A 19,979-nucleotide genomic window follows, 5' to 3' on the forward strand; every position below is an offset into this window, starting at 1 on the left:
CAATGACTCCGTGGAAATTTATATGGATGATTTCACCCCCTATGGGTGTGATTTCTTGGAGGCTCTCTCTAACTTGGGAAAATTATTAAACAAATGCATTGAAATGAACTTATCCCTTAGTCCTGAGAAGTGTGAGTTCTTGATGACTGCAGGAATTGTTCTAGGTCACTCAATATCCCAGGAAGGACTTTAAGTGAACCCAAATAAAATCTATGTCATAAAGAGGGTCCCTACTCCTCAGAAGTAAAGGGATGTCAAAAGTTTCTTAGGTTTAGTGGGATACTATAGGAGATTCATAAAAGACTTCAGCAAATTAGCCTCACCTTTGTTTGGGCTATTGGCCAAGGACTTCGAATTATTATGGTTAGAAAGCTACCAAGAGGCCCTAGAAACCCTAAAGGACAAGTTGACTACTGCACCTATACTCCGAGGCCCAAATTGGGCTCTCCTTTCCACATCCATGCGAATGTCTCTAACAAAGCTATAGGAGTAGCTCTAGGCTAGATAGATGACAAGTTACCTTATGTCATTTACTTCATCAGCAAAAATATGTCTAAGGATGAATTGAACTATATTGTGACTGAAAAAGAGCTCCTAGTTGTTGTCCATTCCTTGAATAAATGTAGACCTTACATCACTGGTTACCAGACCTTTGTACATACTGATCATGCTTCTATTAAATATTTGATGAACAAGCTTGATGTGAATGCCTAAATTATTAGATGGTTGCTTTTGTTACAACAGTTTGATCTAACTATCATTGATAAGCTTGGTAGAAAAAATGCAGTTAGAGATTTTTTGTCCAGATTGGCTTTTCTTGCAGGTGAGGAAGGAATGGTTGATGACCAACTTCTAGATGAACATTTATTTACTATTTTAGTTCTCTCTCTGTGGTTTGCTGACATGGCCAACTACTTAGTGGCTACACAGTTCCCTCCAAATTTTTCCTCCAAGGGAAAGAGCATAATTATAAGGAAAAGTGCACCATTCACTTGGATTGGGGGCAATCTCTTCAAGCTAGGCCCAGATCAAATTCTGAGAAGATGTGTTAGAGAGGAGGAATTTTTTGACATCTTTATGGCCTGTCATGATGGGCCTTATAGAGGTCACCTTGCAGCAAGGTACTACAATTTGGCTACTATTGGCCCACTCTCAACCAAGATGCAAGAAGATATACTAGCCAATGTGACCAGTGCCAAATAATGGGGAAACCTACTCCCGAGGATGAAATGTCTTTGCAACATCAAGTAATTTTTGAGTCATTTAACAAGTGGAGCATAGATTTCATTGGGCCCATTGATCCACCATCATGATAGAAAACGTACATAATTGTGTGCACTGACTACTTGACAAAGTGTTACACAAAATTTTGTCACTGTCCCTGTACTCCCCATCTACGATCCTGTAGGACATCTACAGTGTACCCAACATGCTTTCCCTTCATGAAGAAACTCCCAGTATGTTCATCTTCATGGGCAAAATAATTCCCCTTTGCATAATTTCCCCGTCTATGATCCTGGAGGACCTCTACAGTGTACCCGACATGCTTTCCCATCATGACGAAACTCCCAATATGTTCCTCTTCATGAGAAAAATAATTCCCCTTTGCATCATTTTGCAAGAATCTTTCTTCTATCCTAGTTTACAAGACCGGAGCTACTGACCAGTTTTCTCCTTGCACCATTTTACAAAGGTTAAAACTAGACCTAGCGCCGATTTGAGTGACTGAGCCCTTTTCCAGTTGCACCGATCCTCTTTTGGAATGTTTTTAAAATAAGGAACCGAAGCTTCCATGTCTATAAGCTTCGTAACGGAAGTTTGGTACATGGTTGGGACGGATAGAGCTAAGGAAATCAGTTTGGGCTGCTTTCCCCTATTAGGATCGAACAACCTTAAGAGATAAGACCTTCTCCCATGATGAGAGGAACCATCTCCCATCCATCCAGGCTATATAAACCCCTACTTTTCCCAAGCAAAAGCTAGTTGGAGTTTTGGAGCAAGTTTGAATAATCAACAAGTCATCTATAGCTTATAGCTTTCTAGTGTATGTTTGAGGGAGAATAGTGTGATTTTGGTTTGTTTTGAGAGTAGATGGAAAGAGGTCTTAAAACTTCCATTTTTGGGGCTATCCATGTAGTTCTAACAGAAGTGTGGGAACCCGGATACGTCGGAGGAGACTAGCAACGTCAAGGCACCGGTTGTAATATCTTTCTGATTTATATAAATGTAACGATTGATTGATTTCCTACATGAAGTGTCATTTTACATCTTTATGGCTTAATGTTCATTGACCTATTAAGTAGGCTGAATACAATATTGTATGCTATCATGTTTGTTGTTGTTGTTTGCTTGTTTCAGGTATTCGAAGGAAGGAAATAGAGGATAGATGGAGTGAGGAAGCAGGATCATCACCAAGCGGAATAGCGTTCTAAGAGGTAGGCCCTCTTAATTGATTCTAGCTTAAGGAGATCTTCCATATATTGTTTGTTTGTGGCTAGACCCTCTCTCTCAGGCTAGAGGAATTTTTTATGTTCGCACTGAGAATTTACCTACACCACAACTTGGCGACCATCCTGGTGAGACAATCCTTCTATTTGATTGATTGTCATTTTATGGTTTTGTGTGAACCGTTTTAGTATCAGAATTTGCCTTTAGTGTTCTCTTCTTTGCTTGGTTTACTGCTTTGAGCCTGAAATTTACAGTGGAAAGTCTAGTCTTAGCCTTTGAAAAAAAAAAGTCCTTGAATCCTTAGTCAACACGTTTATTTTTCTGACAGTCACGCTGATCAGCGCGAGTTTCTCAAAAACAGTCGCGTCAACCCTCTTTTGGCCTGTGTTGTCAGTTAGGAAGTCACGACGATTCTTGTAGGTGAAGATCAGGATTTACCCTAGATCATAGCCAGTGTGTCTTATCCTTCCGATTTCTCTCTCAGCTTGTTTTCACTGTGTTCTCCCTGGCTGGAAAGTTGTTTTAGCTTGGTTTGTATGATTGGTTGATTTGCATTTTCTTCTCTTGGTTTCTTGAGTTCTTGGATGGTGTATAATCCTAGGACATCTAGGTCATCACCCATTCACTTGTTTGCGTGCTCAAAAAGTCAAGTTGATAGTCAAATTTTCTCCTTGCATTTCATTTGATTAGTCCTTTTGTTGCTTTGATTTCCATTTAACAAGTTTTAAAACTTTTGTTTACTGTTTGAGTGTCTCTTTTCGGGCATAGATCACATTGCCCATCTTGTTTTTAGTTCAGTCTTTGCTTCATTAGTTTTGAAAGGAATTCTCTTTTGTGCTTTGTGTTTGCTTTTGATTGATTGTATTGGGAATATTTCATTGAAGTGTTTGTGAAACATTCATTCTGCCATTTCATTGAAAAATACATAATTATAGTTTTTTGAATCAATATGTTACATTAGTTAGCATCATTGGAGGCTAGAGTTGCATCGTCACTTGCATTGGAAAAGAAATGAATTCTCTTTACTAGTGAAAGGGCTACTTGAAGTGCATTTGATAGGAAAGTTAGGAATTGGAAAGAGTTTTTTCATCATTTTGTTTTCAAAAGGAGAAATAGTGAAAAAGGTCATTTTTCTTTCAATTGCTTGTTTTGTTGCATTTGAGTGTTTTTTCTACTCTCATTAGTGTAGACAATTCATTGAATCGAAAGGGTCTTGTCTCATTTAGCTACATATAGGTGTTTTTGAGTCGCATCGATAAGGCCTGGAAACCGAGACATAATTTCAAGATAAACTCTAAAATGTACTCAATTAACCTAAGGCGCATTTGAAATCTAATGATCACATCTTAGAAGATCTAGGCTAGAGACGTGTTTCGGCGTCATAAAACTGAGCAGTTGTCATTCGCTTCAGCATTAGATAGCGCTATTACAGACTTGTGCTCCCCGTACCGTCTAGTATATAAAGGGAGACCCCATTAGTTCTCAATCCTTTATCCATAGGAAGTCAATTCTGCCGCCTTGTAAACATGATACACCGAACACAACATTCGGGGAGATTGCCTACTTGTACTTCTTGGTTCGCTGGGAGGTATTCTGCAGTTCACGGTTACCTGGTAATCATTTTTACCTATATCATCCTCAGTATTCATTTCGATCTTTTTTACTCCCTAAATATAAAAGACCACCCAAGCGCTTGTCCTTTGGAGCTCATTTCAAACCGAAAGTGATAGAGTCACCTTTGCTTCTTTCTCGACTCTTAAAACATGAAAGAGCACCAATTTGTTTTTGCATCTTAAAAAATTGTTGCCCACGATCTTATAACATCCATGTTAGTCTTTTTTAGACCATATCATGAGTATACCTTTAAATACATTTTAAAGCCCTTGAAATCAATCTCTCTTTTGGTTATTTGAGACAAAATCATTGTGGTTGAACCAACTAGTTTGCCTAGTTCCTCTTCCTCTCCTATGTCTGAAAGATTGTTTGAGGGGCCTTTTCCTGAATTTCCACAGTCGCTTGAGGGCCAAGGTGTTGAGCTTTGAATTGTTCTGAGTATTCAACCTTTGTCATCTTGTTACACAAAAATATCGTCATCATGATTATTTGCAGTCAGTATGGGTCTATCATCACTTGTACTATCCTCCTAAGCAAGTCTCAGACGTCAGCTCTTCAAATCAAGCTTTGGAAATGAGAGAAAGACATTAAAAATCAATGTAACTCTGGTTCCGCACTTTCTCTCATGATCACCTGCGGTCCCGCACCTTCTGTGTACAAAATCTGCGGACCTGCCTGCTTTGTCCCTAACGGTGTAGGTGCGGACCCCTGTGAAATTCAAAAGGCACAAGTTTTATCTTAAAAAACTCACTTTGGATTAATTCTAGAGGTTTCTAGAAGGAATTTTGAGGTGGGATTTTCGCTCTGAGGTGGTTCATGCATCCCAAAAGAGAAGGAGCTAATCCCTTGAGGAGAGGAGCTATCCCTTTGAAGGAGGGCTTTATCCCTTTGAAGGAGGACCTAGTAACTTCCCTCCATTGCACTATAAATACAGGCATTGGGCTAGTTGCTAGAGAGGTTAGAAGCTGAACATTTTTTAGGGTAAATGCTGGTGAAATCAAGACTTCCTAGTTAAGCCTAAAGAGGAGAGATCACATACCTTTTTGGTTTCATTGGGGAGTGAGTGAAACTTGTCAAAGTAGAGGAGACTTCTTGCTGGACCCTGGGAGGAGCTTGTACAGCGTCAAGGCAAAGGTTGTAAGGTTCTTCTTCTTTTGAATTAATACAATCAAACTCATTTTTCTCAACAAGTATCTTATGTTATTTGTTTCATGGACTCCTTGACTTTCACGTTAAATATGTTTTATGCAATTGGCTTTTCAGGTGCTATTTAATTTGTTTGCCTTGTTTGTGTTTGCAGATTCACGAAAAGGAGCTCATTTGGATCGAAGGAGCGAGGGCATCCACAAGCTAGCATTGGACCTAAGGCAGGCCCTAAAAACACTTGTTTGTTATTGTTTATAAAAGCATATTTAGAGAAAGATAGTGTCTAGTTGGTTTGCTTGTAATTAGGTCTTCTTTAGATTATAGGAAGGTCTATCTTGTCTGCAAGATCGACTTATTCTGTGTGACAAAATGGCGACTCCGCTGGGGACTTGATTGTTTTCCTTGTTTTTACTTTGACCTGAGAAACTTTATTTTTGTTTCTGTTTTTGGCTTGATGATTGTGGGATTGGGTGAATTTAGTTAATTTTGAGTTAGTTTTTATTTTTCATAGTTTTGGAAGAAGTACGCACCCTCTGAGTTAAGCATAGTGCGTACTTGTACGTGATTTTTCTTTATGCATAGAGCGTGAACGCACCTGTGTAAACAGGCTGCCTGCATACCCTGTCAAAATTTTGAGAAATTTTAAATTTTTCTCTTTTTTATTAGTTCAGAATTTGTTTATAGGTTTTAGCCATTGCCCAGACTTGTGTGTACCCTGTCAAAAAATTTCCTTGGGTTGATTTCATCAGTGTTAGGGTTTTAGGTGAAATTCCTAGGAGTTTTGCTTGTTGGGTTTGTTTTTCGTTTTGGTTGTGTAGTGGCTCTGAGCTTAGAGGCTGTAGGGACTTCAGATCACCTTAGTGTCTACCAGCTTTCTTATGAGTCTGACCATTAATGAAATCTCCCCTTGTTTGAGGAATCCGTTTTGAGTTTTCTCTTTACAAAACTTAGAAAAGCTTGTGTTTGAGAGTTTGGATTTTCATTTTCAAAAAGAAAACTAAATTGGTTGTTCTTGATTGATTTGTGATTCTGCATAAATTAGTCCTTAGCTTGCATCTAGTTGAGTAAAACATCCTTTAAAAAGACTTTTAGTAGGCTTTGACTTCAAATAGGTTTTTATAGTTTGTAGCTCTCAAAGTTAGTCATTTTCATCACTTTTGAGTGTTTTATTTACAAAATATAAAAAAAATCTCTTTTGGAAAAGTTTGTTTTTTGTAGTGTTTGAGTGCTTTGAAACGAAAAGCGAAATTTTTGTGAAATAATTAGTTGTCTCGTTTTGAGTGCTTTGGAAAGGAAAAGCTCTTCTTTTAATTTGTTTAATTGAGAAAGATTTGTGTTGATAAAATATTTGCATTCTCAAACTCTTTCTTAGTTTAGAAGTTCATCGAAGAGAAAAAGATTGTTTAGATCATCTTAGGTGCATTTTTAGTGATTTTGAGTCGAGTCTTCATACCACGAGTTTCATCTCCGTGTTGAAAATAATACTGAGAGGGGGGGGGGGGGTGAATCAGTATTATCAGATCAATAATACTTTTTCAATGCTCAAAAACATATACGCTACTTCAGTTAAGTGAACCCGCGTGTACACGCTGCTGTGTCTAAAGCAACTAGCGTATATCCAGAAATCTTATGATTCAGTTAGCTTATCTTCAGTAAATGCATCAGAACATTATTAACCATATTAATAGTAAACAGGTGCAGTATAACATAACAGATCATCACACAAAAGCCACACACATGAACACAAAGATATAAGGTGGAAACCCAATGTGGGTGAAAACCACCTGCTGCAAGTCATCTCAATCTTCTTCTTAATAAGAAAATACTTTTACAATATTTGTACTGGTGCAGTCTTATACCAGTACGGGAGCTACAACCCCCTTTGCTTTTGTACTAGCCGATCCATTTACTAGTACACAGGCTGCTACCTGCTATAATGCTCCAAAGATCTCCCTTAGCTTTTGTACTAGCTTAGATACTAGTACGTAGGTGCTTGCCTACAATCTTCTCTCCTCCAGGTACCACGTTTCATTAATTTTCAGACTGGATACACTGAAGCACAACACATAATCTGAAAGGCCACATTTCATCCAATTTTCATACTGGACCCATAACTATCATTGAAGCTCAAAACAATCATCAAACTCTGAATCACTGAAACCCTGTTAACAACACTGTCACCAGAACACAGAGCAGACACAGAACTCTGTAATAACCATCAGACCCATCTGCAACTTCAAATATAAAGCTTTACAATGTATACGCTACTTTGATGAATCAAACCCGCGTATACACGCGGTTTTATCGAAGGAAACCTGCGTACAGATCTAAAAATAACTTTCATAACTTGTAGCTGTACCAGATATCAGTTATACCCAGAATATAACATTGCGTCAGTATGCAGATCTAGAAATACGCATAATCAACCATATAAAGATAGTTCATGTCAAACCATTTGATCCCGATCTCTCCTTAGATCTTGTTCTCCATCAACCGATGAGATCTCTCCTTAGCTCAGATCAAGCAATACATCAACAACCAATAACCTGCATACTGGATCTAATACTTCATCAGATATTCAAGATATTTCAGATACACTTGCCTAATGATTTCCTTCCCTTTATATAGCCTTAGGCCTTGTTCAATACCAAGAGCCAAAACCATAGAAATCCAATACCATCAACTTCAAAACTAGGGATCAACACGTCCGCCGAGACGCCAAGGTCCAAAACCATAGGCACAACTTCCAAGGAATAACCGCCATGGACCAAAGGTACTTTTCCACATACACGCGCTTTTGCTGAAGCCAACCTGCGTGTACACGCGACTTGGGCTTAACAAACCTGCGTGTATGAACTTTCTCTTCTTCTTATAGTCTGATCATCAATTCCTTGCTGCTGACCTTCTGTACTATGATTTGTCATCAGTGAGGTTTGCCATCAAGGACAACACTTATCTCATAATGCCAACAATCTCCCCCTTTGGACTTGATGGCAAAGCTAACTTGTTACACTTAGAACTATCATCTGATTCCTTTGAGCTGTCCTCCATCAGTCACATCTGATATCTCTTCTGAAGATTCATCATCTGATTCCTTTGAGCTGTCCTCCACCAGTCACATCTGATATCTCTTCTGAAGATTCACCCAGTTATACATAAGTGAGATATTCTTCTATGAGAGGGTTGCCATCAAGTACAATACATGCATCATAATGCCAACAATCTCCCCCTTTGGACTTGATGGCAACAACACCAAATCACTCTCCCCCTTTGACATCAAGGGCAAAGGGTGGACCAAGATGTTCCCTTCTTTTGCTGAACATTTCGCTGTCCATACTCCCCCTGAGTTTCTGTTAAAATCTCTGAATGATCTCCCCTTTTGTATATGACAAAGTGTACCAATCTGTCAATGCTCCCCCTGAGTACATGCCAAGTCTCTGTACTGCTGAAGTGTGCTGTTCATGCTCTTCCTGACTGTAGGCAAGATCTGCAAAAGATGTTCTTCAAGAAGAACATGACTCTCTACATCATAAAAGACCTTCCTATCACCAAAGACTCATACATACATCCATCTCTCAACTAGGTGAGAATATACAAAAAAAATGACTCATCCACCCAACCAAGTGGGGATACATCAAAAGTTTACATATGGCAACCAATAATATTGCATCAATCATCCCAGGCATAGTGGGGAAACCAAAATAGGCCGTTACATGACCTTGACACCATAAAAGAGATAAAAGAGATACATGACATAGAGACAACAAATCTAGACCAAGACTTATGAAAGTCACCAATAACTGATATCGCCAACATCTTGTCAATCACCATTCAGATCAGCAACCAAGAGATCCTTTTGTTCTCCCTCTGACTTTGTTTCATCAACAACAACTTCTGAACTAGAATCAAAGGCTTCTAAGGTAATGCCAACAATGCATCATTGGAAGATTATCTGCTCCCCCTGAACCTGTGCCAGATGATCTCTGTCGGACCCATATCAGACTTTCTGCAACCAACATCTGTCCCTGCTGATTTCCTTCAAAACTCCATATACGCGTCTTCATCCACATAAACAAGCGTATATACGCGGATAGGCCTTATGAAACTCGCGTACAACCATTTTCATATCAGCAACCTGTAAATGTCCTGCAGCAAGGTATGTCTGAACATAGATGTCAACTCTTCCTTTTAAACATCATCATGAAATCATTCACATTACATGTGAAACCACCATAGCCATTACATCAACGTCAAGATCTACATGATCCAAGTATCATTACTTGGGAACATCTGCATCAATCAACATATGTAAGGATCAACCTATCATCATATAGATAAGAACTCATCACCATGTCTCCAATAAAGCAACTTTGAGTAGTCGTCCATGTATCAGCACTATGTATCTTGAGCTCAAGCTCATTTGACAAAACAACAATCCTTATCCACACGAGTGGCTGCATCATAACTGTATGATCTTTATGCATATGACAACAGCAGTATATGAGTGACTCATCAAATGAGGAAGATGTGTATTCAAGCTTTGTACTTCTCCTTGTCCTTATGAATATCACCATGTAAGCACCATATATGCATCATCAAGGAATCAACCATAAATCTGATCTGATCATCAACTATGTAACCCCAAGAATCATATGTGATTTTATCATAGACAACTCACAACCACATCATAGCAAGATATATCATTTAGCCATATAAGGATCATCACCAAGGACTATTAACCATAATGCCAACAATGAATTATTAAAGGCATATGCTCCCCCTCAACCTGTGCCATCTGTTAGATCTGATCATGCATATATCAGCAATAAGCATCAAAACATCATCATCCTCAAGTTAGGATCAAAAACACTTCTAGACATCATACAAGTAACAAAACATTTCCACACATCCTCAGCAGAGCAAATAACAGACTGAATCATATCAGATCCTTTTTCTGATCTATCCCCACTGCTTTTCCTCAGACTGATATATACGCGACTTTGCATTGTCTAACTCGCGTATATACGCGACTTCCCTTTAAGAAACTTGCGTATGAGATTCAGGACACTGAAGTTTTACACTTTCAGCTCCTCCTGAGTCTGATATGTCTATGCTGTGCTGTGTCTCAGTACATTGTGCTGACTGTACTTCCTTCTTCCTCCATATCTTCAAGTGTGATGAGGTTTTCTCCTTTTGGTGTGATGTCCATCCTTTGTTCCTGCATTCCTTTGCTATATGTCCAAGCGTGTTACATGCATAACATCTTACATATTTCATATTCCTCCTGTAGCAATCAGCAGCTTTGTGACCAAACATATTGCAAGCAAAGCAATATCCATTAAAGTACCTTGAATGTGATGATCTTTCTACATGATGGTCTTGAACCCTTCTTCTTCCACATCTAGCTGCAACATGTCCAAGATTATGACATACATAACATTCAACATTATTCATAGGAGGAGTAAACGATTTTCTTTGAGGAGTCTCTTTCCTTGATTGTTGATGGGGTTGACTTTTCATCTCTCTTTTGATCATTTTAGTTTTCTCTTTAGAGTTCCTTGCCTCACCTTGTGAGCTAGATTCACCTTCAACAGATTCATGAAAACCAAGACCAGTCTTGATTGCAGGAGACCTTTGACTACTAAGAATATCATCCAAGGCTTTAGTACTATCTTGAAATCTCAAAAGTTTATCCTTTTCTTCTAATTTACCTTTCAAGATATTTACCTCAATTTGAAGTTGTTCCTCCTTTTCTAGACATTGCTTCTTCATGTCTTCTCCATCTTTTCTTCCTTCTTCCATTTGTTGCCTTAGATTGAGTATCTCCTTTTCTTGCTTTTCATACAGATCCTGCTGAATTTGACGAACTCTGAAGGCACATTCCAACTGTGATTTTAAGCTGATGACTTCGTTGTCTTGTTTTTCAATTGCTTGGTGTAGATCTTCATTCTGCTTCTTGGATTCTTCAAGATCTTCCTTTAGTGAGAGGATCGTAGCTTCAAGATTTTCATAGTAGCTGGATCTATCTTTGAGTTTCTTGATGGTTGTGCTTCTTTCGTTGACTTCTTTTCTTAATGATGTCACTTCATGCTGCAATTTTTGACATTGGTCTTCCTTGTCCTTGAGTAGCTTTCTTACCTTGTTTCCTTCTTCTAGTTGGGCCTTTAGTTTGGTAACTTCTTCTTTGAAAGCACATTCCCTTTTGTTCAATAGATCTTGTTGATCTTTAACTTTGTCTGTAAGCCTTCTAAATACTGCCTCTATTTGATACTTTTCTTGCTCACCCATAAAAGCATGTTCAGTAGTTTCACTATCACTTCCATCACTTTCACAAGGAAATATAGCAGGAACATCAGAGGATAACACATTCATACCTGATAATGATTCTGAATCTGAAGAGCCTCTTATACCTAATCCCCAATCGATTCTCCCACTGTCATAGTCCTTCTGAGATGTCTTCTTCTTCTTATGAGCTTTCTTCTTAAGCTTCTTTCCCATTGTTCCACGGATCTCCTTCAAGCGATCAAGCTTCTATCAAAGGACCTGCTCTGATACCAATTGTTGAAAATAATACTGAGAGGGGGGGGGGGGGTGAATCAGTATTATCAGATCAATAATACTTTTTCAATGCTCAAAAACATATACGCTACTTCAGTTAAGTGAACCCGCGTGTACACGCTGCTGTGTCTAAAGCAACTAGCGTATATCCAGAAATCTTATGATTCAGTTAGCTTATCTTCAGTAAATGCATCAGAACATTATTAACCATATTAATAGTAAACAGGTGCAGTATAACATAACAGATCATCACACAAAAGCCACACACATGAACACAAAGATATAAGGTGGAAACCCAATGTGGGTGAAAACCACCTGCTGCAAGTCATCTCAATCTTCTTCTTAATAAGAAAATACTTTTACAATATTTGTACTGGTGCAGTCTTATACCAGTACGGGAGCTACAACCCCCTTTGCTTTTGTACTAGCCGATCCATTTACTAGTACACAGGCTGCTACCTGCTATAATGCTCCAAAGATCTCCCTTAGCTTTTGTACTAGCTTAGATACTAGTACGTAGGTGCTTGCCTACAATCTTCTCTCCTCCAGGTACCACGTTTCATTAATTTTCAGACTGGATACACTGAAGCACAACACATAATCTGAAAGGCCACATTTCATCCAATTTTCATACTGGACCCATAACTATCATTGAAGCTCAAAACAATCATCAAACTCTGAATCACTGAAACCCTGTTAACAACACTGTCACCAGAACACAGAGCAGACACAGAACTCTGTAATAACCATCAGACCCATCTGCAACTTCAAATATAAAGCTTTACAATGTATACGCTACTTTGATGAATCAAACCCGCGTATACACGCGGTTTTACCGAAGGAAACCTGCGTACAGATCTAAAAATAACTTTCATAACTTGTAGCTGTACCAGATATCAGTTATACCCAGAATATAACATTGCGTCAGTATGCAGATCTAGAAATACGCATAATCAACCATATAAAGATAGTTCATGTCAAGCCATTTGATCCCGATCTCTCCTTAGATCTTGTTCTCCATCAACCGATAAGATCTCTCCTTAGCTCAGATCAAGCAATACATCAACAACCAATAACCTGCATACTGGATCTAATACTTCATCAGATATTCAAGACATTTCAGATACACTTGCCTAATGATTTCCTTCCCTTTATATAGCCTTAGGCCTTGTTCAATACCAAGAGCCAAAACCATAGAAATCCAATACCATCAACTTCAAAACTAGGGATCAACACGTCCGCCGAGACGCCAAGGTCCAAAACCATAGGCACAACTTCCAAGGAATAACCGCCATGGACCAAAGGTACTTTTCCACATACACGCGCTTTTGCTGAAGCCAACCTGCGTGTACACGCGACTTGGGCTTAACAAACCTGCGTGTATGAACTTTCTCTTCTTCTTATAGTCTGATCATCAATTCCTTGCTGCTGACCTTCTGTACTATGATTTGTCATCAGTGAGGTTTGCCATCAAGGACAACACTTATCTCATAATGCCAACACTCCGCACCTTTGGACTTAAACAAAAACCACTAAAATTAACGCTTAAAGTAAAATTTACCTAGTAACATTTTTATTTCTAGGGCTCTGATACACCAACTTAGCTTAGGCTAGTGTCTTGGAGTAGGAGAGTAATTAACTCTCCAAGATAGTAAAAACAAACAAGTAGTTGTATCTTGTGGTAGGGAAGAAATCCAATTGTTGCATTTATGCTCTGGGAAAGCTCCTCTTAAAGGAGAAGCACGAGATCGTGTCCAAACCAGTGTGGGAATCAATCCTTCCTCATTGGGAACGACGCCAGATATTCACGTATTAAAAACGGTAAACCTCGGATTAACCATTGTTGAGGAGCCAGGGGTCACTTGTTGGTAAACCTTGGATTATGTCAAGGAGCCTTCAAGGGGATTGAGCTTGCTACTCTGCCCTTGCGTGCGTATCGGATCGTAGAATGTTCCCCCAGGTGTATTTGTCTCAGTTGGTAACCTTAGTGACCATATTCTTTAGGACTCTTCCTGAGGTGACAATGGTGGGAAGATCCCACTGTGCCTGGAGCAGACGTCGGCTAGACTCACTTGGATTTTCTGGGGGGTTCACTTCACTCGAGACGGTTAAGTGGAGGAACTTGTGCCAGTCTATTCATTAAGCAGGTTGCCGGGGTAGCTGTTCCAACCGCCATTTCTGTACTGAACTCTGCGACGTTGGATTTCATCACCAACTAGTGTTTTCGGTCCGGAAAGTTACTGTTTGTGTGTGTTTGATCTCCTAGATTCTTTAGGAGTGCGATTCAATTTGTTTGGTTCTTTAGAAACTTTAGGTGCTTTTCATTGAGAGTTTACTTTGTTTGCGTGTGAAGTAGTTAAAATTCTTTAACTGTGGCTGAATTACCAAGACAGTCCCGTAGACTTTGGGGCCAGTCTCCTGAGATTATAAACGTGGCTGAGTTACTGAGGAAGTCCCGTAGACTTCGGGGCCAACCTCCTGAGGAAGTACCGAGCCAACTTGAAGGCTTAAAATTCCTCGTAACTCCTGGAGACAGTAGAGTTGGGTCACCAGAAGAAGGAGAATCTTCTTTGATAGTACATCCTGATTTTCAAACGCCAGTAGCAGAATATAATCCATAGTCAGTGTCTGTCTCCGAAATCGCTGGTAGCTTTTCATCTACTAGTGATATAGGTGAAGAACCCGAAATATCCGAACCTGAAAGTGAATTTGCTGCTACTCCGACATCGGGGTTTGTTTCTCCAAGTTTTAGTGGTCCTGGTTCACCTAGGGTAGAAAGAGTAATTACTCAAGATCTTCCTTCTGGCCTTATTTCTATTGAAGAATTTGCTCCGGAAGAAGAAGAAGTAGGCATCCCTATCCCTGAAAATCAACCTGTCATTGAACTAAGGGAGCGTGAATCAATTTTTTACAGTCCACCTAGGAGTAGTTCTTGGTATCTTTCTTTGACTAATTATTTAGAAAACTCAGGGTTAAGTTTTTCACCACCTCGTGCTCCTTATCACTCAACACCTAGAGGTTTTTATACTCCCGTCAATATGTCAGGATAGTCGTCCATGTTTACTCAATCACCCGAATCCTTTTTGTACGACGGTTCATCTGTTCCCTCTGGGTATCAGTCTCTTTCTGGTACTTTTTTGGGAGCATCTCCTCAACCCATTGAGCAAGGGTTATTAACTGGAAGTAATGGTAATAAACCATTGAGCGTAGAAGACATTCTTATGATGTCAGGTTCTATTCCCAATCCTCAACCTGAAGGTGGCCAGTTACCACCTGGGGGGCAGCCTCAATTAACGCCTAGGGGGCAACCTCAAGGACAATACATACCTACGGGACAGTACGTTCCTCAAGGTCAACCCCAGACTCAATATGTACCCCAAGGTCAACCCCAGTATCAATTTATACCTCAAGGTCAACCCCAGTATCAGTATGTGCCTCAAGGGTATCAACCCCAAGGTCAATACTCGAACCAAGGTTTCCAACCACCCCAAGGTCAAACGTTTGTTCAAGGAACAGGAAATGTACCTTTCAATTATCAATCCTACCCTCAACCCGGTTATGGTACTCAATATTCTCAACCAGTTATGGGTCAGTACCCCGGAATGAATATAGTGTGGGATCCATCGCAAACCCAACAGGTGTTGCAGCCAAGTGTACAGTTGTCATCTCAAACTGGACAACCCTTAGTTTCTGGTACATCCCAGCAACCAGTCCAGTCTAACATTCAAACTTCTGTACCTTCGGTATTTTCTCATCCTGGGCCTAGTACACCTCGTACTCCGCCTCAAACGACTGCTACAACTGCCGCAACATCTGTTCAATCTACCCCACCTACTTCTGGAGTATCGACAGCTCTGGTTTCTACTGTTCCTGTATCTACTCCTCAGACATCTTTACCACCGTCTGGATCTACGATTCAAACTTCGTTCAGATGCCTGTAGGACAACCTGGTTTAAGTACGATTGTCACAAGTCAACCACAATTCACCTATCAACCGTACCAGGGATAGTACAAATTTGGTCCTGCTGTCCAGCAGCCAGTTTATCAGTATCAACTGTATCCTAGGTACACTTATCAACAACCTCAAAAACCCCAGTACGGTCCGGTTAATCCTGGTTTTCCGGGAGGATACAATATCCCGAACGCGATTCCTATTCCTAGTTATCTTGGATATCCTCCTCCTGGGGCTGGTCTCATGACCCAGAGTTTGAGGGATCCTAATCGGCAGTTACCGTTTATCGCAACTTTGGACTTACCTGACTTGTCGCGCCTAACGAACGATCCCGTTAACTATCTTCCGTTTTGGCTGCCAATGCCGAATAAGTTGCCCAGTGACATTCCCAAGTTCGAAGGTAAATCAGGAGAGGACCCGTCGAACCATGTGATGACTTACCACCTCTGGTGTGCGTCTAACTCCATCACAGATGATTCAATCCGTCTTAGACTTTTCCAGCGCACTCTAATTGGTCTCGGTGCCAAGTGGTACATTGAGCTACTGCGAGGCACTTTTTATAATTTTAGTCAGTTAGCTACCTCGTTTTTAACTCATTTTCAGTTGCCAGTCCGGTATGACAATGGCACGGAATTGTTAACTTCGCTAAAACAATCGACATCCACATACATTTCAGATCATATTCATGAGTGGAGACGTCGACGTCGTTTAGTGAAGGTATTTATTCCGGATCAGATCTTGGCTGAGTGGTTTGTAAAATCTTTGTTGCCAAAAATCACTGAAGATGTTGCTAAAGCCGGAGTTGTTACTGAGGAGCAAGTCATTGCTCAAGCACAGTACCTTGACTTGGTATATACTCAGTCGGGTATGTTACACGAAAAAATCCCTGATCCTCCCAAGCAAAATCAAATTGCTGCAACTCCTTCGGGATCTCATGCCGCTGATGGTATGATTGGTACGGTTAACACTAAAAGTAAGAAGAAGTCCTCCAAGAATTCTTCTCCTATTATAACCTTGCCTGATTCCCCAACAAGAGATTCTTCTGCAGAGATTTCCGCCGATATTCACGTTGTAGAGTCATCTACAGCCAAATCAAAATCCGGTGGGAAGAAGAAAGGAAAGAAGAAGAATAAAACTGACAAAAGTTAAAAGGAGAAACCTGAAAAGGCAGAATCCAATGACGAAAAGCGCAAACCTCGTTATCCTTGTCTCATTTGTGACGATGAACATTTTACAAGAGACTGCCCTCATCGTGCAGAGGTTGCGAAGATTGTCAAGGGTTCCCAAACTCCTGTTGTTTTGAAGGATCCTTTTCTGGCTCAAGACAGTAAGATGATAGGTTCATCCTCGAATGCCAATGAAGAACCCATACCGATGATGTCCCATGTTAGGATTGCGACTCGATCGCAAGATTATGGTAGTAAGAGTCCTGTTGATGGTAAAGAAGCAAAATCTTCTCATTCTAATCCATCAACCTCAGCTCCCGGTTCCGATCCACTACAGATCGAAAAACCTAATCCAGACTTGGTAATCAAACCGCCCGCCAAGGGTATACTTCGAAAGTCAGCTTTCAATCCACATGCGAGAGTGGCTCAGAATTATAACATTGTTGAGGATTTAGCTGTTTCACCCTCAGCAATGTCGGCTTTGGAAGTGCTGTAATCATTCCGAGCACAACGTAAATTACTTTTGTCGGCTATAGGAGCTGTTGATATTCAGGACCCGAACCTAATAATTTTCGATCTAGAAAATAGTACACCGCGTTTGCCTCATCAAATGGATTTCCAGATACCAGTGATAGTCAAAAACAGGTCTATTCATCGGACTGTAATTGATGAGGGAGCCTCAACGTGTATTATGTCGATACAGTGTTGGAGATCGCTTGGTTCTCCTTCACTAAATCAATCCCCGACGATTCTAAAGGCCTTTGATGGCCGCGGGTTTCATCCTTTTGGCATTCTACAGGATTTGCGTATAGGGGTTGAAGGAAAAACAGTTAGTCTAGATGTGGAGGTGGTTGATGCCCCTCTAGACTACAACCTTCTCTTGGGTCAAAGTTGGTCTTACGCTATGACAGCGGTCGTTTCATCGGTCTTTCGAGTAATAAAATTTCCACACAATGGAAAGATTGTAACAATAGACCAGCTGGCTTACTTTTCATCTGACCCAGCCTCTTCAGAGAGTATTCAGCATGTTGGAAAAACGACTATCCCATATAAGGATGTTGGAGTAGGATTAGTTAAAGATGTCGGTTTACTGGGAACTTTTCCTTTTCCTCCAATCAACGCATTATCTTCATTTGCAACCATTCATATGATTACATCAGACACCATTGTTTATGATGATCCTTGGATCATTCCTTCTGAATCTAATATAGACTCATTTGGTGATTCCATGCCTTTGAGTCCATATGAAATTGCCTATGAAGCTGTGCAGTCTTTTGCCGACTCGTGTTCAACCAAAAATGACTTAATGAATGTGGTCCCTGAGGAATCACTTTTCACATCAACCTCGGATTTAACTACGTTTTCTGAACTTGTTCACTCTGATGAGAAAATTCGTGAAATCCTATGTGTAGATGATTTACCATGGGAAGATCTCCATCACAGATCTTCGTTTTTACCTGAGGATGATTGTTTTGAAAATGGTTTCTCATCAATTTTTACAACTGAATATGTCAAGGAACCTCAGAATCCAATGAAACATCTCGATTCAGAGTTAAATTTGGGAAACATCTCTCGAACTATTCCTATTGACATTTCAATTAAGCCCGGAATTGTTGAGAACATTCATATAGGTGCCTCGTGTAAAGATGACGAAATTCAATTATATAAGGCCCTATTTCAAGAATTCCGTGACGTGTTTGCCTGGTCCTATGAGGAAATGCCAGGAATTGATCCCGCGGTTGTTGTTCATGAGATCAAGACTTACCCGGAAGCTAAACCCGTATGGCAACGTTTGCGTCAGATTCACCCACGAAAAGCTGTTGCAATTAAAGCAGAAGTTGAAAAACTGTTGAAAGCAGGTTTCATTTATCCGATCCCGTTAACGGATTGGGTATCGAATATTGTTCCGGTTAACAAAAAGCAGGGAACAATAAGAATATGCATCGATTATAGGGATATTAATCGAGCCTGTCCAAAGGACAATTACCCAGCTCCCTATATCGATCAAATTATTGATGATTGTGCCGGCAACGAAATATTTTCCTTTATGGACGGTTTTTCCGGATACAATCAAATCAACATTCTACCTGCCGATCAACCAAAAACGGCTTTCATTTGTCCATGGGGGACATTCGCTTATTGCAAATTACCTTTTGGGCTTAAGAATGGCGGAGCAACTTTTCAAAGGGCGATGTCTTATGCGTTTCATGACATCAAGCACATTGTGCAACCCTATCTCGATGATTTGCCTACTCATTCATTACATCGAGCTGATCACCTCGTCCATTTACGAGCAATCTTTATGAGGTGTAGGCATTATCGGATTCAGTTGAATCCACACAAATGTGTCTTCTGTATAGAAACAGGTTGATTGCTGGGGTTTGTAGTTTCGAAAGCCGGCATTCGCATTGATCCCTCAAAGGTCGAAGCTATCATCAAATTGCCTCCTCCTTCGAGTCTTCACCAACTCCAAAGTTTGCAGGGGAAAGCAAACTTTTTACGACAATTCATTCCTAACTACGCCGAGGTTACAAAGGGTTTTACCCGGTTGTTGAAGCAAAACACTCAATTCTATTGGGATGAGATAGCTCAGAAATCTTTTGATGCACTCAAACACGCGTTGACCCATGCACCATTGTTGCATCCTCCCAACTACAACCAGGATTACTTCTTGTATCTCGCCGCCTCTCATTCCACCATTGGAATGGTCTTAGTTCAGGAAGATGAATTCGGAACGGAACATGTGATATATTACCTTAGTCGAACGTTAAATCCAACTGAGCTAAAATACTCACATGTGGAGAAATTGGCATTGGCAGCCGTTCAAGTTGTCCAACGTTTTCGTCACTACATTCTACTACGTAAAACTACGGTAATTTTGGATTGCAACCCTATGATCTACATTTTAACCAAGCAATTGCTAGGGGGCAAGTACTCTAAATGGATCGTTATCCTGCAAAAGTTCGACTTGGAATTTGAGAAATCTAAGTCTAAGAAATCTTTAGTTTTTGCGGAGTTAATGTGCGACTTCCCGCGTGCTGACACGGAAACTGTGGCAGAGGAGCCCATTGCGGACGAATCCTTGTTTCTAGTCA

This window comes from Pinus tabuliformis, chromosome Q (genome assembly GCF_031772625.1).
Source record: "Pinus tabuliformis cultivar Carrire ecotype Pingquan chromosome Q, CPIR1, whole genome shotgun sequence".
Classification (NCBI taxonomy): domain Eukaryota; kingdom Viridiplantae; phylum Streptophyta; class Pinopsida; order Pinales; family Pinaceae; genus Pinus; species Pinus tabuliformis.